At 36.5% G+C, this 23,748-nt stretch overlaps 2 pseudogenes; one reads left to right on the top strand and one right to left on the bottom strand.

Annotated features, from left to right (window-relative positions):
- On the top strand, positions 1–23,748 carry LOC149138609 (receptor protein kinase-like protein ZAR1; annotated as a pseudogene).
- On the bottom strand, positions 21,016–22,310 carry LOC149138610 (G2/mitotic-specific cyclin S13-7 pseudogene; annotated as a pseudogene).

Here is a 23,748-nt window from a genome sequence, read left to right as displayed (position 1 = left end):
ATGGTTACCATTGCTCAGGCTGATGCAGCAGAAGAGCCTGGAACATCTTCTGGTGGCTGTGCAGAGGTTTGGCTCTGTAACAACAAGATGGCAGGAGTAATTGAGAGGCTGAATGGGGGAGTGAGGGGGACTCTGATCCATATCTCTGTAAATGCTGGGAATGTTTCAAATTTCCCAGCTGGTTAATGGCACTGTCGTGAGAGCTAGAACTTGCCGTGAGATCACACAAGTGAAAGTGGATGTGGCCATACGGATAAGCACCTGCTCATCCGACTACTCATGCGCATTAAATTTCTATCTGCCACCTGCATCGGGGTACTTTATCTTATATTCACTTATTCAACATATTGATATAAGTTCGCGGAGAAAACAAACAATAAACTTGCAAGTCATACCCAATATAATTCAATGCATAAAACAGGAAATGATACACAAAAATAATGTAAAACTTCTCTTTATTAATGCTTCAATTGGTTACAGACTCAACTTGCCCTGCGCAGTCAGCTGCAGCAGTCCGCGCACTCAGCTGCGGACTACTAGGCCTCTGTGCACTCAGCTGCAGAGCCTTCTCCTACTCTACAACCAAAAGACATGACTTTACACTTTAGACTCAATGCTTCCTCATTATATCTTCTTCTATTCCTTCTATCTGATGTCTCTTTACACTTAGAGCCTCAGTCTATTTATACAATCACATGGTCTACAGACCATGGGTAGAACTCTCAATCTGAAATGATATTTACAAAATTAAGGGCAGACAACCCTATGACTCAATTACAACTTCACGCTCCATGCCCACAAATCGCAGAATCTTTACATCGGACTTAGTCAAAACTTGTGCTTTAAGCCATAAAACTTGCCTTGGGGGATCCCACGCCTAACAGGCCCCCAACACAAACATCGTGACTCACCCTCGAGTCACTTTGTTAGTGTGGAGATCTTCATAGGGAGACCTCCCAACTCTGCTCAGACTGCTGTAAGGTTGGAAGTGTGCTAAGCGGCTGCCTGTTGTATCTCCTATACACGTTGTTCTAAGACCGCAATGTCAAAACTGCTCCCCTGTATCTGTTCTTGCATCCCCTACATCTGTTTATAGTTCCACACCTTCATTCAGCTCCCTGGAGCATGATGACTGTGCTTCTGTCAGTTAGTTAGATAGTCGAGCCACCCGTGTATGGCTTCAATCGATTGCCATTCACTTTTCTTGGGAAAGGTTCTCCATTTAGGTTTACTAGCTGCACCGCGCCTCCGTTTGTGAGCTCCTTAATAACACATGGTCCTAGCCAATGCATTTTGAACTTTCCCAGGAATTTATCAAACTTACTATCATATAGTAACACCAAATCATTTACCTTGAAGGTGAGCAACTTAATATGTTGATCATGCTAGGCCTTTTTGCACTTATTTTGTACCTACTGATGGAATCGAGCCAAAAACCATTCCTCTTTGAGTTCCTCCAACTACGCGAGCCTCTCCTCCAGGGCTCTACGATCCGTCATACATGTGAGTGTTGCTATGTGTAGACTAAGCACAATATATTCCATTGGACTTACGACTTCCACTCCATAGACCAGCCGAAAAGGTGTTTTTCTCGTCAATTTCTTGCACGTTGTCCTATAAGCCCATAATACTGCAAGTACGTGCAAGTCCCATTCACTTCGTTGTGCGTTGCATACTTTGGTCAGCACAGTCTGCAGTATTTTGTTATATGCTTCTACTCTCCTGTTGTCTTGTGGGTGATACAGTGTTCTTTTCTGATGATACACCTGAAACTCTTCTATCAGCACATTGATTGTTTCATTCAGGAAATGTGTACCGTAATCACTCATTAAGATCTTCAGACATCCAAATCATGTCAATACGCTTTCAAACAGAAACTTCACGGTCATGGCGGCCATGCAATCTTTTATTGGTTTCAGTTCTGCCCAATGAGTTAGGTATTCTGTCGTAGTGATAATGTATCTTACACTCGTTTTTCCTTGAGGTTTGATAGGTCCTACGAAGTCGATTGCCCATTTTTCAAAGCACTGTATTGTCATTTGTGGATTCAAAGGCATCTTGTCCCTCAATGATGGTTTACCTATTATTTGACATACATCACAAGCCTTGCAATGTGCTTTTGAATCCCGATGAAGGGCCGGCCACGACAATCCTGTGCGGAGAATCTTTTGTGCGGTTGCTCTCCCTGCATAGTGTCCTCCCATACCACCCCCGTGCGTGTTCGAAAGGATATGGATTCATTCAAATTTAGGTACATACCTTCGCAATATCTCATCATTGCCCATCTTAGATAGGTTCCCCACAATGACAGAAAAATATGCCGCACGCACCACTAGTTCTTTCTTCTGCTAGATGGAGTACTCTTTCAGCGTTGTTCCTGTCATGAGAAAGTGAATTATATCTTCAACGTGTCCATCCTCTATGCGCACAGCAAAAAGCGGTGTGTCAGGTAATCCTTCCTCCAAACTAGTAGGTTCCTCTCCTCTCTCAATGCGTGATAGGTGATCTAGTCCCACGTTCAGGTTTCCAGGCTTCACGACGACCTCAAAATCATATTCTTGGAACAATAAAAGCCACCTGCATATGAACCCCCCAAACATAGGCTTATTGACCAAGTATTTTAGCGCATAATGATCTGTATACATCTTTAAGTGTCCCCCTAGCAAATAGTGTCGATATTTCTGGTGCGTGTACACCATAGCCAATCCCCCGCATTCAGTGGTGGAATAGTTATTTTCTGCTTTAGAAAATATGCGATTCACGAACATGATAGGGTGATCCAAAACCTCTCGGCCATCCTGTGTTAGTACCAGCTCCCAGCACTATACATAATGCATCAACATGGACATGAAACTCCTCGTCCCATTTTAGGAAGACCAGGATCGACGCAAAGTACATCTTTTCTTTTAGTACATCTAGACATTTCTTGCAGTGATCATTCCATGAGAATGTGACATCTTTTCTCAACAGAGTCTCCATCAGCATGGTGATCTTGGCATATCTTTTGATGAACTTCCTATAATACCCTGTATGTCCCAGGGTAGCGCACAATTGTTTCACACTCCATGGCGATTCCAAATTCAGAATCACCGCAATCTTCACAGGGTCTACCATCAGTCCCTATATACATACCATGTGTCCCAACAGGTTCCCAAATGGCATGAGGAACATACACTTCTTGAGGTTCAGTGCAATTTGGTGTCTTCGGCAGGTCTCCAATGTCAAGCATAAGCTCGCTACATGGTGCTTAACCAGCCCAAATATAGTCCAATCATCAAGATAAAACTCCAAGAACTTGTGGATATATTCCTTGAATGCTGCAACAACTATGCGTGAAAGGATGGCCGGCGTGTTCTTCAACCCAAACGACATAACAGTGTATTGAAAGCAGCCCCACTCAGTCACAAAAGTTGTCTTGCTGCTATCTTCCGGCGCAATTTTGATCTGGTGGTACCCTGAGAACCCATCAGTAAAAGAATATGCTTCTTGCCCACTGACATTTTCAAATACTTCATCTGTGAATGGAGTTGGGAATGGGTCATGCACACACGCATCATTCAATTTTCTGAGATCCACGCATATTCTTATGTCGCCCTTCTGCTTTTTTTCCTGCACCAACATAGGGTTTACCCAATCGGATTCTTCCACCATCTCAATGACTCCTGCTGTGAGCATTTTGTCTAGTTCTACACAGACCTTCTCCTTGTATTTATGATTCAAGCGATAAGGCCTCTGCTTAACTGGCTTCGCGTCGTACTTTAATGTGATCCTCATCATTCCTAAGTCTTCGATGATTCCTTTTAAGTCCGTGATCTTGGTCAGGAATAAGTCCTTGTACTCGCGGAGTAACTCAACGACCTTATCCACCGTCGCATCATCCCAATAGTTGCCGAGCGTTGCATACTTAGGTTCAGCCACCGTACCAATGTTCACCTACTTTGTCTTTATCAAGGCGGTTATGTCAGGTTCTTTAATCATTGATCCTTTAACCTCGCAATGGCCTTCTATTTCTCAAATGTTAATTTTTCATGGATCCTCGTCGTCTTCTTTAGTATTTACATTATAACACTCCAGCATGTAGCTCAGCTGAGTAACCCATTTAGGGTGAATCGATTCTATTGGCTCCTGTGGTATCTTAAAGATAGCTACTTTTATCGCTTGTAGTGCGTCATCAATAGTGTCCCACCAATGATCCTCAAAAGTGAAGGTTGACAGGAAGCCTTCATGCAGGATATCCCATTCACGCGTCCCATGGTGGAGCTCCGTCTCTATATACTAGTTCATGGGTATAACATCTAAGGTGTGACAGAATAGGTACACCCACTCAGATTGTGGCTCTTCTCCATAGACCTTTGTCCACTTCTCCGGGTGCGTGGGTGGATCATCCCATCCATCATACTTATCTGTTAGTCGCATATGAGGTTTCCCAAAATGCATGCGCATCTGCATTCTCTTGCAATCATGCCAGCCCTCAAAGATTCCTTGGTGCTTACCCCACCACCTCGCAGGCATAGCATGTAGTACCCATTTCAAAGCCTCGAAACGTTAATGTTCCGCCACCTCCCTTTCAAATCTGTTCAAGAAAGAATCTACCTCACTTAACCCATCATAAGTAGGCAGATCCCTCATTTCCGTTGATACGCAGTGCAACGATCTTTTCATCATATTACAATTCAGCGTGGTCACCTCATGCAACTAGTTCTACCATCTCTCTATCTCCTCATCAGAATCTGATGTACACTAGCTTTCATGCTTCCATTAGATCCATCCATCCAGGGTGGGATTTACCGGTCTTTCTCTCCCATGGTTATCTTGTAGATGCAGTCCAAATCGTTGTCTCTTTCATAGTCACACACCGGCTCTGTGTAGTGTGATCCTTTTGCAAGGCCCAAAGGTACGACTACGCGTAGAGACTTTTTCGCAAAAATCTTTTTGCACTTCTTCAGATTGATCACCCCATTAATTTCAGTGGTCCAATCGATTCCTAAGAGCGTGGGATAGGGATTGTTGTCCCCAACAATCTCTATCACTTCAAAGTCTGCTAGTGCACTTGCCCCTTCAATATCCATGGTGATTCCCTGCAATCTCCCCATGGGTATTATCTTTTGATGGTTCACCATTTGCAGCAGGATAGGATAGCATTGCAGCGCAGGCCTTCCCATGCAATCCCATGTCTCCTTTGGCAGAATGTTCGCATCCGACCCTAGGTCCATAATTACTTGGTCTACCTCATATTCTCCAATCTGTGTGGTCAACCTCATTTCTCTTCCCGTCCTTGTCACATGCTTTCCAATATTTCGGACCACATGTGGTTCTCCTGGCATGGTCCTAGTGCATCTAATGAGTTCCTACAATCCCTTTACGGCCTTACTATCATGCAATAGCTTCATGCATGTTTCTAAGGACATCATAACCATAGATGGATCCATTTCCAGCTCCAGTCTATCTTTGCTTTTGGAAGTGGAAGCATCATCAAAGCTCTCCCTAGCTTCCATGAAGATTTCCTTAGCATGCTCCAAATCAAACTCTGGTTCTTTCGTTGGAACCTTGCGAACCCAAGTACTATCTTCTGACTATTTGCCTTTATCATCTCTCATTGTAATTCCACTTCGAAGCACAATGTTCACATTTGGGTCTTCCTTGCCCAGCTCAGACCTCATCATCTTCAGGTTCTGAATTGGGGGAGGTTGGAGTGCTCCCTTGTTGCGTAGCCTAGCTATCAGTGTGGGACAATCCTCCATCTCATGATCAAACAAGGTACAATATAGACATGATGGACACATTGGATTCATACAATCATGGGCATAATGTCCTGGCCCCCCGCAATTGTAACATATCAACTGTCCACGACCTCTTCCAGGTCCTCCACCTCGTCCTCGTCCATGCCCTTGAAATCTAGTTCACGCAACTCTTGCCTTCTAGGCAAGGGGTCACGTCTTGGCCTAAACTTTGTAGGTGGGAGTCCTATCCATCATCAGCTCATAGCTTCTACAGGTGTGCTCATCGTGTCCAACTGATCTACAAAAGTTATAGAACAACTGTTGCGAATTCTGTGTGTACTTCTGTAACAAATGGCAGTTTTCCGTAGCATGCTTTCCTCCTATTTGACAAATCACGCACCACAAAGCAGGCACCGCACCAGGTCCTTCTTGTGCCTTCAGTCTTAACAGCCTTAGCCCTCCTCCCATGAGGTAATTCATGAACACTGAGCAGTGGTCCTTGTCATGTCCCTGACCATTGTATTTTATGCACCATACTACCTCGCACACTTCCCGGCAAGCTGTCCTGTCCTGTTTTAGACTTTGCATCTCAAGGCATAAGTTTTTCAACTGCATGTGGATCTGTTGAACTCCCAGGTTAGGATCTTGTATCAGTGTCTCATGTAGCCTCATCGCGCTCTCCAAGGCCTGTACCTAGGTTGTAACCTTTGTTGTGATAGCACGTTCCTCAAATACGGTGTTAGCAATGGCACAAACCATTCGCAGTGTTGTCCATCCGTCAAAGTCATATTAGCTTTTCGAATTGTGCACTTTAGTCTCTGATCCAACTGTCAAGGAGTCGCGCCCGGTAGCGTTGTGATATCTTTGAATGCAATGATCGACTGCACCTATGACTTCGGCCTGCTACATTCTTTGTTCAATGCAATTTGGATATCTGTGATCACCACATTCGAATTGTCATTAGAATGCTTAATGTACTAGGTCAGCGTGCGATCTTGCAGAGTGCTAACCAACATTGCTTTCTTTATGTTATCATGTGTAACTCCCTACGATTCCCATACAACCCTTATCACGAACCAAAACTCGTTTGGATCTTCATTTCCTACTCCCTTAAACACCGGCAACTTTATCACACTTGCCATATTGACTCGTGGTGGTGGCAGAGGTGGTACAGGTGAAGATGGGGGTGAAGGCGGTGAAGCTAGTGGTGGCGTGGGTTAGGGTGGTATGCGTGAAATCCTCTGCCTTATCAAATTGATCGCACTTCTCGGTGAGACCTTCGCAAGTTCTTCTCATCCCCTCGCGGAGGTGAAATAAAGGGGCTGTTCTCGGGTCCCTTACTTCCTTCGTTTCTGTAGGTTTTTCCACTTCACGTAGCTCTGGACATCAAGGCAATTGCATAACCCTCTTTTCACACAATAAAATTTTAATCCAAGTATTCAGAGGCTTTACGTACTTACCTTGCCGTCCTTTGAGAAAGCGTCACTCTACCTCGCTATAGCTGACTGAGGTATCTACCGCAAACTCAATAATGAATCCTTCCATAATCCGATCGAGCTAGTGATCAAGAGCATGCGTGATCTTATCCTCCGATACCTCCAATCTGTGCACCAACTCTAGGGTCCACATAATAGGATTGTCGAGTTTCGACCTTCCTTGTCTATCTCCTAGCTTCGCGATCCACTTTTACATCTCAGTAGGGAAAGATGCGAAGAAAATTTCATGGATTTTCGTGTACAGGTAGTAGTCTAACCACTCTTGCTTTGATATTCGCAGATTCTTGTTCTCCTGCACCGCGAACTCATGAATTCTCCTATCCAACCAACCTTTAATTTCTTTCTTAGTTTGATTCCAATGATATGACATCAGACATCTCTGTGCAGATTCTGATCCCGACAATGGAACCATTTGTTGGGTTGATGGGGCCTAACCTAGATTCAGAGTTATTTTTCCAAACAAATACCTGTACTACTGGCCCTTTCAGTGAAAGTCCATGGAGTGCAGATTGAGGTCTCACCCAAAGCAGTATGCGGTATGTTGCAACCAAGTTTCAGCACCCTTGAGATGTCTAAGGGGTCGATTTAGTCCACCTATGACTACCTTCGTGCAGGTTACTTCGCGCACTTTCCTGATGTATGAGGTTTTTGTGCCCTATTATATTCCCCTTCACGTAGCCCTAACCAGGGGCGGTGAAGCTTTCGCACTGCTACAACAGCGATCTGTGCTATTTTTCCAAGTTACACTGTGGATCTTACTTATCTTCTTATAACAGTTAATTATCTTCATCTGAACAGATAGTTTATCTTATATTCACTTATTCAACATATTCATATAAGTCCACGCAACAAATAAACAGTAAACTTGCAATTCATACCCAATATACTTCAATGCATAAAACAGGAAATGATACAAGGAAATAATGTAAAACTTCTCTTTATTAATGCTTCAATCAGTTAGAAACTCAACCTACCCTTCTCACTCAGCTGCAAGGGTCCGCGCACTCAGCTGCGGACTACTAGGCCTCTGCACACTCAGCTGTAGAGCCTTCTCCTACTCTATGACCCAAAGACATTACTTTACACTTTAGACTCAATGATTCCTCATTAGATCTTCTTCTATTCCTTCTATTTGATGTCTCTTTACACTTAGAGTCTCTGTCTATTTATACAATCCCATGGTCCGCGGACCATGGGTAGAACTCTCAGGCTGATATTATATTTACAAAAGTAAGGCCAGACAATCCTATGACTCAATTACAACTTCACACTCCATGCCCACAAATCACAGAGTCTTTACATTGGAGTTAGTCAAAACATGGGCTTTAAGCCCCAAAACTTACCTTGGGGGGATCAGATTCCCAACAACACCTTTTTGTTGCAATTAAGTTTCTTCATATGAGAGACTGTGTTTCATAGACATAAGTTCTTTGATTAGCTCTGGCTCTATATTTGTTATTTGGAAATTTAATTTATCTTAAATGGTTCACATAAATTATCAACCAGGGCTAGTAAGTTGATGAAGTGTATATTCACTGTATATGCTAGAAGCCTTTTATTATAAATTAAATTGAGTTATGGAAATGAACAATCTTCTATTAGTGAAAATAATATTTTCCCTATGATGATCACACTCTTTTACTAACAACTACTTATGGAAAATATCACACTCTACTTTGAAAGAAAATCTCACAATTCTCCATATAAGTAAATCAATCCCACACTTGTTGTAAATGAAAATTAATTACACTCTGCTTAAATAAATCTCTTCTTAAATACATTAACACTTGCTTGAATTATAAATCACACATGCTTGGAATGTAACATATAATTCTACAAATAAATCCTCTATTCTACAAGAAAAAATAAAATTTTGTCTAAGTATAAAATCACAGTTATCACTAATGCTAAGCTTAATTCATGTACATCCAAAATCTATAAACAGAAGAAATAATTAGTAAGAAAATCCTCATCCGATTATGAAATAAATTAAGAATGCAACTACTCAATAGAATAGGTAGAAATCCTATGAAATTATATAGAAATTCTATCCATCAAAAACGAGCAAGAATCCTTATTTCTCGAGGGGGACCTCCACAAGAAGCAGGTAATCATGCTATTGATCAAAGAATAAACCAAGCATGGAAACAAAAAGGTTGTTTCATAAATTGGATATTAAAAATGGAGTTTAAATCTTCACTGTTGTGTACTCCTTAACAACATTTCATTTCTTTCGAGAGTTTGTTTTATAAATCTCATAACATTAACTTTTTAGAGCTCTATGCGTAATTTTTCTCAACAGAATACAAATTTTAACTTGAAAAGTTAATGTAGCATAATTCACTCATGATTTTCTATTATCAAAGCAAATCATGACGGGTATATCCCATTCTTAATCGCTTGTTTCCAATTACCGGGGTTGACTTTATCTTTGAATGCATAATCAAGACCTGCATCCATCAATCTAGTTCATGAGAGTAGGAGGAAATCATTGAGTGCGTCAATTGCCATCTACCCATATATTTTTTTTCCATTTGGCACCTTGGAAGCTGTCAAACCATGGACGTGGCTGTAGAATCATCTATTAGCTGTAGAATATTTGTAATTTGGTAGTTGAAGCAAACATTAGGCTAGATAATAACTAACATTATCAATTTATGAAATAACAGACATTTATATACCTACCATGTCATAAATCTTGTAATTTGATGCCCAATCTCTGATTATGAAGGCAAAAAATAAATAAAGAGAATGAAAAAGGGTGTAAAAATGAAGCAATTATAAGGCTCAATATTCCGCCACATGGAAGTCATTTCATGTCCTCATGCAAAAATTTCAAAAATGATGAACATTTTTGTTACTTAACCCCTTCAGAAACATGAGCTAAAACATCAAGATTTGTCTTCTTTTCCTTTTTCTTAGTGTCTTGCATCCTTAGTTTCTTCATTAGAATCTTATACTTTAGCATTATGACCTTTCTCTTGAGGGATCTGTTCTTTTCCTTTAGATTTTTATTCTTATCATACCATAGAGCAAGATGTAAGAGAATGTTGTCATTTTTAGTCCTCTGTATTTCATTCTGCACTTTCAACGTTTCATAAGGCCAATTAATTTCATTACCCTCAAAAAAATGCATCATAAAATATATATCATAGAAAAACATACAACCAAACCTACCTTCACAAGTAATTAATTTTTGGATAATCAACAGTAAATTTCTCCATTTTCTTTTAAGAGTTGTACTTGGGATGCCTTTCTTAAAAATTGAATATCCATACATGGGTTTTTAAGAAATGTCTTCCATTCATTTCCTTCAATTCCTCTATTTTTGAACCATCTCTCACCAACCCTAGGTAATCTAGTACTTCTTCCATGAAAGATTTTGTCGCCACTATTTTAATATACCCAATATCTGCTTCCACTCCATCAAATTATCGGGAAAAAGAGTTGGTCACCTCTCTATCATAATCATCAAATATTTCTATAAATTCCAACCATTGTGCCTGCTGCAACATCTGTTTGACTTGTGGATATCCTTCCATGAATTTATTCCCATTCGGATCTATACTCACAATAACCCCCACGTTGGCGAAGGTTTAACCTTCAATTTCTTACTTTGACAGGGTTATGGAGTGGAAATGGTTTCATAGGTCTGAGTATGGATGAGAGTGAAATTGTTTAATGAAAATGGGTGAAAAGGCCTTCGGGAAAATGGAATATGAATGAGAGGAGAATTATCAATGAAACATGGTTTATGGAGTGGAGTATCTATGTAATGATGAATGATGAATGGGCTTATGACCAACTTCATTGATAGGACATAGTATTTATAACTCATTTCGAAGTTGGAATAGTAATGATTATTTTGAATGGTGGTAGAAACATCTATCTTATTTCATACTCTAATTTTCTTTTACCTTTATTATTTAATCTAATATTTACATACCTTTAAATTAATGCTTTCATTAACCTTTTTGAATTGTCCTTTGATGCCTTCAGTTGCAAGTTTGATCATTCTTTTTTGCCAAAATCTTAAATCATCCCAGTTGATGATCCCTATCAATATCAACTGCAGAATTTTGTTAAAGCTGCAGATTCTCAAAAATTCTGTAGTTGTTTATTTTGAAAATAAAAAGAGTGTTAAAAATAAAATGGAATTAGAATAGGGTTTAAGAAAAAAATCTAGGGTGACAAGAATACATGGTTTTTTCTGTATAAACATGTAAACATTGTTGGTTTTCATGTTTATACAATTTTATTATTATTATTATTATTATGTTTAGAAAAGAAAAGGCTTTGTGAGTCAAGTTGGAGAAGAAGGAAAATACTTCCTAACCAGCTTTAATTCAATATTGTCTTGCAAATATTGAACAAATTCCTCCTTTGTCAATGACTTGTGATAAGTTCTCAGTCAATGACCATTTACAAGGAAGGTCACTCTTTCTTCATCAATTGTTCTAAGCCTGACTACATCATTATCAAAGATAGTTTAAATCTCATAAGGCCCAAGCCAATGAGTTTGAAATTTTCCTTGAAAATATTTAAACTTTGAGTCAACAAGTAATGCCTAATCGCCTAGTTGAAATTTCCTTTATTTTATGTACTTGTCATGCCACCTAGATCTTTTTTGTTGAACTATGTTGGTTCTTTGAATAGAACCATGTCTTATCTGATCTAGTTCATTCATCTGCTCTATTCTTTGTTTCTGTTATTCAAATAGATCAAGCCCTGATTTAACTATTTCCTTAAAAGTCTTTACTTGGAACTCAATAGGAAGCAAGATGTGCTTCCCATAAAGAAGTTCATAGGGAGTATGTCCTATAGTGTTTCTCCTTGTGGTACAATATGCCGATAATGCTTTTGAAATCTTTTATGCCCAATCTCTTTAATGCAGATGCATAATCTTTCTAATAATTGCTTCAATTACTTTATTGGTGGATTGTACCTGTCCATTTTCCAGTGGGTGATATGGAGTGGAATTTTGATGATTTATTTTATATTCCTCCATTATCTTCTCTACAAACATGGATGTAAATTGAGTACCTTGATCTGTCACAGTTTCCCTTGGGACACCGAAATGGGTAAGAATATCCTTAAAAGCAAATGAAATTACAACATTTTCAATAGAAAATGGAAGTGATTTAGCTTCTACCCATTTTGTAACATAATAAATGTAAACAAGAATGTACCTTTTTTGTCTTGATGGTGGATTTATTGGACCAACGAAATCTAGATCCCATTTTTCAAAAGGTTCAATGAGTACCTGAGGTTGTAAAAGGATTTCATCTGAAGTAGCAGGTTTCCCCATTATTTCATAACTATCACATCTCTTTACATATTCTTTGGCATCCATGAAAAGGGAAGGCCAATAATATCCTAAGAGAGGGACTTTGTAAGAAATTATTTTATCAGTGAAGTGTCCTCCACATGGTTCATCATGACAAGCCTTTAATATCTCGGATACTTCTTCTTCTCTGACAAATCTTCGAATAATCAGATATGGCCCTGCCTTGTACAATTCTCCATTTATCCAAAGTAATATGCACTAATTAGAATTACCTTTCTTTTCTCTTGAGGAGGCAAATATAATGGTAACTTTCCTATAGCCAAATTACTAGCAATATCTACAAACAAATGAGATTTAATAGATACTGCAAAAAGATATTCATTAGGAAAACTATCTTCTACGGGTAGATCATTATTATCATTTTGAATCCTAGATAGAAAGTCAATAACTATATTTTGTTTTCTAAGTCAATGCAAAATAGTAATATTGAATTCTTGTCACAACAATAACCATCTTGTAATTCTACAATTAGTGATTGGTTTATTCCTTAAGTACCTAATTGCAGAATGATCAGTATGTACAAAGGTTTCATAACCAATGATGTAATGTCTGAATTTATTAATGGCATGGACAACAGCTAAAAACTCCTTTTCTGTTATATTATAATTTAACTCTACAGGAGTCAAATTTTTACTGGTAAAGTAAATGGAATAAGGATTTAAATCCTTTTGTCCTAATACTACTCCAAATGTTGTATCTGAAGCATCAATTGAAATATGAAAATGTCACTTCCAGTTTGGTCCTCTTAGAATAGGTGCTTCATAAATCTTTTCTTTCAATGTTTCAAAAGACTTTTGGCAATCAGAATTCCAAATGAATTCATAATCTTTCGTGAGAAATTTGAAAAGTGGAGAAGAAATTTTTGTAAAGTTTTCTATGAATCTTCTATAGTAACCAGTAAAACCAAGAAAAATTCTAACATCTCTTTAACAAATTAGAATTGATAATTTAGAAATAAATTATACTTTAGATATATCCACTCTAATTCCATTTCCTTAAATATGGTGTCATCAAACAATCCCCTTAGTAAACAACATAAAAAAAAATTCATGGCTTAATGAGAGATTTGCTTCTTTACATCTAATGAGAACCTTTTCCAAATTTTTAAGAGCTTATTCAAAGTAATTTCCATGGATAGTAGAATCATCCATATAAACATCTACACAATCATGAATTAGATCAAAAACGTTTCCTAAAACTGCCCTTTGGAATGTTGCAGGTGCATTACATAACCCAAAAGGAAGTACTTGTTAGGGATAGGTTCCTCATGGATAGGTAAAAGTGGTTTTATCTTGATCTTCTGGAGCTACTTGGATTAGGTTATATCCACTAAAAACATCCAAGAATGAGAAATATTTATTTCCCGCCAATGTATCTAAAACTTGATCTATAAAAGGAAGTGGAAAATGATCTTTTAAGGTATATTTCTTCAATTCCCTATACTCAATTCACACTCTCCACTTTCCATTCTTTTCAGGAACAATTACCAATGGCGAAACCCATTGGCTATCTAATATTGGATAGATGAAATTCATTCCTCTTTAACAATTTCTCTGAAATTTGAATTCATTCTTCTCTGAGGCTGTCAATTGGTTTAGCATTTTCTTCAATGTAAATATGATGTATACAAGTATTAACATCAATTCCTTTCATGTCATTATACTCCCAGGCATAAGCAAAGGAATTTTCTTGTAACAACTTTATTAATTCTTTCTTTTGCTTCCATATTATTATTGATATTCAAGGTTTTTTGTTGAAAATTTTCTATTGATGAATTACCAAATTTATCCATAGAATGTAAAGATAATTGATGAGATGAAAAATATTCAATATTAAATTGTTCTTGGGAGATTTGATTAGATTCACAATATGAGGAAGACAATTATTTTCCATTAAATTCAAAATCTGATCTTGTTCATCTATTTGTGAAGTAACAAAGATAGGTTGTATATCAATATCATCATCTACCCATTCTTCACTTTCCACTTCTATTGTTGTTTTTGCAAGAGGATATAATGTCAATTTATTTGTTGAAATTCCATAAAAAATAAACATATCACCAGATCTACAACTTATAAAGGCATCAACTGTAGCTAACCATGGTCTTCCTAGAATCAATGGATGTCCTCCTAAATTATTATTCGGTGTTAAAACACAAAATCAATAGGATATTCAAAAGAGTCTAAGGATACAAATATGTCTTATAATACACCATTAGATTTAATAACATATATGTATTCTAATTGTAACAATGTAGGAGTATATTCAAGATTAGGAGGTTTCAATTCATTCATAGTTTGTTTACTCATGATGTTTATAGCTGCTCCTAAATCAATCAATGTTTTGGAATTTTGATACCATTGATATGTGTTTGTATAATGGGACCTCTTGGATCAAGATATTTCTAAATTGTTGTTTTTCCCATCATGATATCTACAATTTTCCCAACTAATTGAAATTTTTTTACATCTTTTATTTTTCTTCTTGGTCTTTTAATACTTAACTCCCTGGTTGTCTTTGCAAATACTAGTATGGTAGCTTGTAACAAAGAATTTTTTATAAAAAAATTCTTCATTTCATTTATCATATCATAATTAGGAAATAAGATATGTTTTTCTACCCCTTTATCAATTTTTAATCTCTTAGGAAAAGGTGGTGCTTGGACAGATACTCAAGGTTGTTCTATGATGGGAGTTGAGTTTATTAGAATATCATCAGAATTTACACGGGTGGTTTGTTTTTGAGATTTTTCTTCTTGATTACGAGATTTCTCTTTTTAAGAGATATTTTCCTTTTCAGATTCCTGAATAAAAACTGATGGGGGCTTGTATTCAAATATTATACCACATCTAATTTGGATATTGTTTAGATCTAATTGAGTTATGATGTAGTTTTTTAAAAAAATTCCTTCATATTGTAAAGAGGTTGTGAATTTTTATTATTATTTGGATTTGGAAGTGGTTGAGAATGAAATTGATTTGGTCTTTAAGGAAATGGTAATGAAAGTTGTGCATTTGGATTCTGAGCTTAAGTTGGTTGAACATGTTGAGGAAAATATTGTGTTGGAAAAACAAGGTAAGGTTGTTGATACTAAGGATATTGAAGATATTTTCGATAAGGATTTTTCCATCCTTTTGCTCAAGGTTGGGGAAAATATTTCCAAGGCATGGGTGCAGTCCAATTGTTTTGTGATGGTTGTGAAAATGATTGAGTGTTAAAACCTTGAGTCATATTTGGTTGTGAATTTTGTCATGGTCTTTTAGCAATAAAACAAAGAGGCTCTACTTGATTTGGTATTAATTCTTCTTGATAAACAATTTTAAGACCTAGTATCGAAGGGAATTCCTTTGTATCATGATTTTCTACATATATAACACAAGTTTCTACACTTTTTAAATCAAGAGGACATTCCCTCAAAGCATGTTTTTTCCTACATTTGGGACAAAAGATTGACAATGCAACATTTTAAGCATTTTTCTTATTTTTTACTTTAAGAGTATCTATTTGTTTAGTAAGACTCCCCAAAATGTCCGTTTTAAAGTTGTCAAGAAAATTTCCTAATTCATCCCTACTTACTATCCCAAATGAAGATTTATTAATCCTAGACATGAGAGGCTCTCTTGGATTTTTTGTAGTTCTTGTCTTACCTCTTGAAATGTTCATGCACAACTTACAAATTTCTCTGAATGATAACTAAGAAATATCTCCCTTACCCATCAAATTGAGAAGATCAATCCACTCATCTTTGATGGATTTTAATAAGAGAGTTTTCAAAGTTTGTTCATATAATTTATGCATTTTAGCCCTTTTAATATTATAAGAAAATATTTCAATGAAATCTTCAAGATTTTCATCTTCGTTTTGCATCATTTTAAGGACTTCGTCCTTAAAATTATAGGGCATACAATAGTCCTTATATTTCTTAATAATATAGTTTTCATTTCTTCCCATGTTCTTATAGAATTTTCTCCTACTCCCATGAACCATTTTAATGTCGCATCATTAAGAGTTTCCCGAAACAATTTCAAATTTTGAGGCTCAAGAAGGTAAACATAAGATTTACACAAGAATTCAAACTCAAAGAGAAATGTTCCAAGATCCTCACTTGTTAATCCATGAAAATTTGGAAGGATGGAAGGTGATATATTTTTTATTGTAGTTGTTGTATCTTCATCGAAGATAGGAAATCCAAAGGTTTTGGATCTCCTCTGCCTCCTCCTCTACCTCTTCCCCCTCTTCCTCCTTCCCAATTTCCTCCTCTTCATCCACCAATCCTAGGTTGTTCACCATTAATATTATGTACCTCTCCTTCCCCTTCTCCAACCCTTGTAGATTCTTGAGAACTAATATAAGGTTCCAAAATTGAGTTTTCTAATTCCTATTCTAGCTCTTCTGGTTCTTCTATCCATGGTAAGTTAAAATAAGTTTCTTCCTCTTCTTCTTCAATAGGGATTTCTACTTCTTGTCCTAGAAGTCTTTCCCCAGTTGAAGATAGGAAAACTACTCCTTTTTTTGGGGATGTAGGATCTTTTTCTTCTATTATTTCTTTCGTTGTTGAGGTTGGTGAATCTCTAGGTTCGATTTCAGATCTGAGTACCTCAGGAAGTTTATGTTTGCCTGCGAATGATGGAATGTGAGTTTGAGTGGGTGGTGTGGCACTATGAGGTCGTGGTGGGGTGAGTGATGATATTGGAATTAAGATTTTACCTGTACCTCCAAATCTCACTTTAGAATCTCTCTCCCTATGCATATCATTTTTTTTGAGAAAAAATAAAAGGAAAAGATTCCTATATACACTTCCCCAGCAATGGTGCCAAAATGTTTTCCAATTTAATTGACCTTAAATTGTTTACATAAATTATCGACTAGGGCTAGTAAGATGATGACATCTAAATGAATCGTATATGTGAGAAGCCTTTTACTCTAAATTAAATTGAGTAATGGAAATGCACATGTCTTATATTAGTGAAAATAATATTATCCCTATGATGATCACACTCTTTTACTGAAAAATACTTATGGAAACTCTCACACTCTACTTCAAAAGAAAATCTCACAATTCTGCATATAAGTAAATCAATTCGATGCTTGTTGTAAATGAAAATTAACTACACTCTTCCCACCAATAAGAATTATATACACTCTCAATTTCAAAAGGAAAGGCTACTATTATTCTCATCACACATCTGTAAAAATAACATTCACAATTGTTTGAAAACAAAATGAAATAAACCTCTGCTTAAATACATCAACACTTTCTTAAATTGTAAATTGCGCATGCTTGGAATGTAACATCTAATTATGCAAATAAATCATCAGTTCTACAAGAAAAGTAAAGTTCTGTCTAAGTATAAAATCATATCTATCACTGTTGATAATATTAGTTTATGTGCATCTAGAATCTATAAACAAAAGAAATAATTAGTAAAACAATCCTCATTCGATTCTGAAAGAAATTAAGAATGAAACTACTCAACCAAAAAGGAAGAAATCTTACGCAATTATATAAAAATTCTATCTACTGGAAATGAACAAGAATCCTTACTGCTCAAGGGGCCCCTGAAAGAGAAGTCGATAATCATGCTATTGAACAAACGATGAACCACACATGACAACAAAAAGTTTCTTTCATAAACTTGATATTAAAAATAGATTTTAAACCTTCACTGTCGCGTACTCCTTCACAACATTTAATTTTTGCCAAGAGGTTTATTTATAAAGCTCATAGCATTAACTGTTTGAAGCTCTATGCCTAATCCTTGTCAAGAGAATGTAGCATAATTCGCTCACGATTTTCTATTATCAAAGGAAATCATGAGGCATATATCTCGTTCTCGCTTGCCTATTGTTGATTATGGGGGTTTACTTTATCTTTGATTGCATCACTGGGACTTGCTTCCATCGATCTAGTTCATGACAGTAGGAGGAAATCGTTGAGTGCATCAATTGCCATCTACCCATAAATTTTTCTTTCCACCTAGCATCATGGAACCTGTTAAACCACGGACATGGCTACAGAATCATGTATTAGTTGCAGAATCATTGCAATTTGGTAGCTTAAGGAAACATTAGACTAAATAATAAAGAACATTATCAAATTATGAAATACAAGATAATTATATACATGCCATGTCATAAATCCTGCAATTTGATGCCCATTGTGTGATTATGAAGGTTAAAAAGAAATAAAGAGAGTGAAAAAGGGTGTCAAAAAGAAGCAATTGCGAGGCTCAACAATTGTCATCTAGGGTTCAATTCCCCTCTGAATATGAAGCATCGTCTTATGGAATGTTCAATGCCCCTAGAAGATGGAGCATCATCGTGTTAAAAGAAATTGAATATTACAATAGTGTTTAGCAAAATAGGCACATAATTCCTTTCGCTGTGATAGCTATAAAATTCTTAAAGTTCCAATTCCAATGTTTTTTTTTTTTAATTCAAATGGAACTTTCTCATTGATGGAACAAAGCTAGCATTCAAATGAGATTCATTTGGTCCTAATCACAATTTTCCTTTACAATTCCCTTCCTCAAGGAGCCCTATTAATCAAGAGGTGACCCCTGCAGTAACGAAAAGTCTTAAAAATGGTGTAATTGTTGCAATATAGTTGGGAAATGCTATGAGAATTTCCATAATTGGCCTACTCTTTATCTATTTGTGTTGGAAAACTAGGATATACCAAGCCAAGTGGTGCAACTATGGATGAAAGAGAAATTGGTAGGAAGAGGGATTCCTCAATGTTTATGCAACAACACAAAGACTTCTGAAATAACCTCATAGAAGGAAGACTAGAGAGATCGCATTCACAATGACAAAGGTTTCAGTTTAGACTTAGATGAATTGCTTAGAGCTTTTTCTTATGTCTCAGGGAAGTGTGGATTGGAAATTATGTACAAAGTGGTACTTGGAAATGTGATTCTAGTGGTAGCAAGGATGTTGGATCAGAGAGGTGCTGAGAGATTTGAGGATTTTGAGTCTAAAGTTCACGCCAATGGAAGAATTCAACATCTCAACGTAGTGAAACTTGAAGCAATTTATTAGGCAGCTGATGAGAAATTGTTGATATCTGACTTCATTCCAAATGGAAGCTCAAAAGTTGCATTACATGGTAAATTTTCTTTTATAGATTTAGTTTTAAGTTTCTTTGATTTTATGGTGGATTTTTTCTCTTAAACTTGGTTTCTCAAAATACACTCTTTGTAGGGTATAATATTGTTAGTTTTAAGGTTGAGCATTTTAATGAGAAGGCAAATCAAAAAATGGTTTTCATCGTTGCTTTATTTATATATTATTATTAATATTATTGTTTTATAGTTCAAAGCTTTAAATTAAAAAACACATAAATTCCCTCATGCATTTATTATAATTCACAAGTAAAAATACCTTCGATTTCAGCCAGCACATCCAATGTGGAGTGGTTATGCGAAAAATGAAGTGGGATATATCTTATGTTAATCATGTTTTTGCGACAACTACGTACAGTTACAAAGAATGACCGAAAAAACCATCCACCCAAAGGGGAAAATCAAGGGAATGAATGATCTTTTATGCTAAAAATTTTTGGTTGACATATCAATCTCAGTTGTTGGATGTGCAACTGAATTGAGAAACATGAAAACTCTACGCATCAGTTTCTACACACTCTGCAACTACAACTCCAATAAAAAAATCCAATGCCCAGAGCTTAGCAGGTTTGATAAGTGACACAGAGTCATACTCATGCATTGAGTACTCTTTAAAAACTACATTCAATTTTCTTTCTTTTGAACTCTAATGGAATGCCACCATCAGTCTTGTACACTCCTTGAGGTCTATTTTAGAGTAGCCTAGAATGCCACCATCAGCCTTGTACACTCCTTGAGGTCTATTTCAGGGTAGTGTGTATGGAATTTAAGTACATCGTTTTCTTTTATATATTCAAATTTAAGTTTCTTTGATTTTATGGTGGATTTTTTCTCTTCACCTTGGTTGATCAAAATACATTATTTGCAGGGTACAATATTGATAGTTTTAAGGTTGAGCATTTTAATGAGAAGAAAAATAAAAAAATGGCTTTTAGCGTTGTTTTATTTTTCTAATTTTTTTTATTAGTGTTCTATAATTCAAATTTTTAAATAAAAAAACACATAAATTCCCTCAAGAATTTATTACAATTGATAAGAAAAAATCCCTTGGATTTAATCCACCACTTCCTATGTGGACATGTTATGCCAAAAATGAAGTGGGCTATATCTTCTGTTAATCATGCTTTTGCCACAACTATGTACAGTTACAAAGAATGACCAAAAAAACCTTCCACCCATAGGGGAATATCAAGAGAATGAATGATCTTCTATGCTAAAAAATTTGATTGACATATCAATCTCAGTTATTGGATGTGCAACTGAGTTAGGAAAAATGACAACTCTACTCATTAGTTGCTACACACTTTGCAACTCCAATAAAAAAAATCCTATGCAGGGATCTTGGCGGGTATGATAAGTGCCACAGAGTCATACTCGGGCATTGAGTACTTTTAAAAAAATACATTCAATGTGCTTTCTTCTGAAGTCTGATGGAATGCCACCATTAGTATTGTACACTCCTTGAGGTCTATTTAAGAGTAGCCTGTATGGCGTTTAAGTACATCATTCCAGACATGTGTCTTTTTGAAAGTACTTTGAGTGGTGTACACTACAACAACAATGAGCATTGAAGGGGGTATCTTTATCATCACATATTGCATCAAGCTCAGTTATATCAAGAAAAATACCAAATTTTATATCTCTTCATCAGAGCCAACAACTTTGAGGAATCGAATAAGGAATATGTATGGAGTTGGGACTGTGAGATGGAATTTCACTCTCTTAGAGCATTATCTTCTCCATATCAAGTACATTTTTCCTCTCAAATTTATTTTCTAAGATGTCGAGAAAGTCATTTATCTCTGCAACCCAAATTTCCTCATAATTTGAAGATAGAAGCATTGCAATGGCACCCACTAATTGATAATTTCTCCTTGATACAAGTTGAGTAGCAAGATATCTATCAAGAAGATTTGTGGCAAGATACAAAGTCTCTGGCATCAACCCAAATCTGTAACATACCTCAATTAACCAACTTATTAGTACTTCTCTCATTTTCACATTAATGTCTTTTTGTCTTGGCATATAATCTAACACATAGCTAGTTTTCTTTGTTCTCTGATATAACATGTATATATCCTTAACATATTCAACCATCGCTAACTGGCTATCACGACCCCCCCATCAATTTTTGGCAAGGGGTCCTCCTCTGCCTTAGTCATTTCATCATCAAATCTAAATCCATGTAACACTACTGCACTTCTAGATGTAAGTGATTTTTCTAGTGATTTAGGATTTGTTGTTAGTGATTGAGGTTTCTCTTTGTTCTCTATAGCTCTAGCATTGTGATTACAAGTTGGTTTCCTTCTATGTGGTTTTCAATAATAACATAATCATCTTATTCATTTTTCACTACAGTTGTCAGAGGAATGTCCTTGATGTTGCTAGTGCTCCTTTTCTTGTTTCCTCACATAATGTTTGCCTTTAGAATCACAACCGGTGCCTAAGTTTGGTTATTGGCAGCAAGGATCCCCTTGTTTTCAACTGGCTGATCAAGTAACTGGTCATCAAAACTCCTTCTAATAGGGATAGAGACCTGAGAAAGAGGTTTCCCATTGAATCCTCCCTTGGTGACATTGCATTTACCACCGAAATCTGCTACAATGTTACCAATATATCCCATAGGTCTCCTATTGTTTGCATCTTGAGAAACCCTCTAGGGAGGGATCATTTCTTTTGGTTGGGTTGCCTTAGAAGCCATCTTCTTGTTCTATACAAGTCCTCGGGTTTCCTTTTTGGGGAACATTTAAGCAAATTAAATTTTCTCACTAGTCACAAGAAACAAGTTATAAAGTGTTGTATATAAAGGTTGAATCTCGTAGTACCAAAGAGCTCCACAGGTGGAAACTATGGCAACGAAATAAACTGAAAATAAAATGACCACATAAACGAAGTATATTGTTCTTGTAACTTCTTCACTTTCAGTGTTTCTTATTGGATTTATTTGATTCATTTTCTTGCATCAATCCTAGAGTGTTGCTTTGAAAAATGTTTTCTGACCTACTTTATTTGTAGTCCTGGGGTAGGAAGGCTTAATTCTAGGTTAAAAACACATGTTTTTATTGCAAAGTTCCTCAAACCACTTCAATCGATTAATTCATGACAATTTATACCAAATGCATGAATTTTTTATTTGTTTATAATTACTGATTTTATCTTTGAAGCTAACTCTCTATTTAAATATATCATTCTTTATATGTTGTGGGAGAATCTAAATTGCATGTATTTGTTGAAAACAAGCCTGACAAGTCCTACCAATTCCTACAGGTAAATCAGACCATTGAGCTACACCCTTGACCTAGGATAAATATTGCTAAGGGAAACACACGCAGTCTAGCCTATCTACATGAGTGGAGTTTTCGTAAATATGTACATGGAGATATTAAGCCCACAAGTATTTTGTTGAATGATAATATGCAACCATATATCTCAGTTTTTCGCTTAGGTTGTCTAATTATTATTGCAGGCAACGAAGTTGCACCTCTACAAATTCGAGGACTTCTTAGTAGAGGCCTTCCATAAGGAAAACCTCAGTTGTTTCTCATGAAAGGATATTAGAAGGAGGAGTTATAAGATCGAATGTAGAATGGACAAATAATGATGGAAGTTCACATTAAGTTTTGAGTAATTACTAGGTTGCAGAAGCCTCTATTGTTGGCCACAAGCCAACATAGAAATGGGATGTTTTTTTATTTGGAGTTGTCCTTTTCGAAATTCTTATAGGCCTATCTCCAACATTCCAACTTGGATCCCTTGACGTGGGCTTGCTAACTTGGGTTAGAAAAGGATTCAAAGAGGAACACCCACTATCACAAATTATGGATTCATCACTCATGCGAGAACTCTATACCTAGAAAGAAGTATTTTTTGTATTCCATATTGCTCTTGCATGTGTAGGATAAGATCTTGATTTGCAACCAAAGATGAATAATACATCTGATTCTTTTGACGCAATTGGAGATGCATCACAAAATTTTAAAGGCTACCAAACTATACAAGTTGTTCATTTGTTTACTCTATTTTATGGTTTCTCCAAACTTTTTAACTCATTATTTTGTTGA

Source organism: Pinus tabuliformis, chromosome X (genome assembly GCF_031772625.1).
Source record: "Pinus tabuliformis cultivar Carrire ecotype Pingquan chromosome X, CPIR1, whole genome shotgun sequence".
NCBI classification, from domain to species: Eukaryota; Viridiplantae; Streptophyta; class Pinopsida; order Pinales; family Pinaceae; genus Pinus; species Pinus tabuliformis.
Note: the sequence above shows the minus strand (reverse complement) of the source record. Positions and strands in the feature narration are given on the sequence as shown.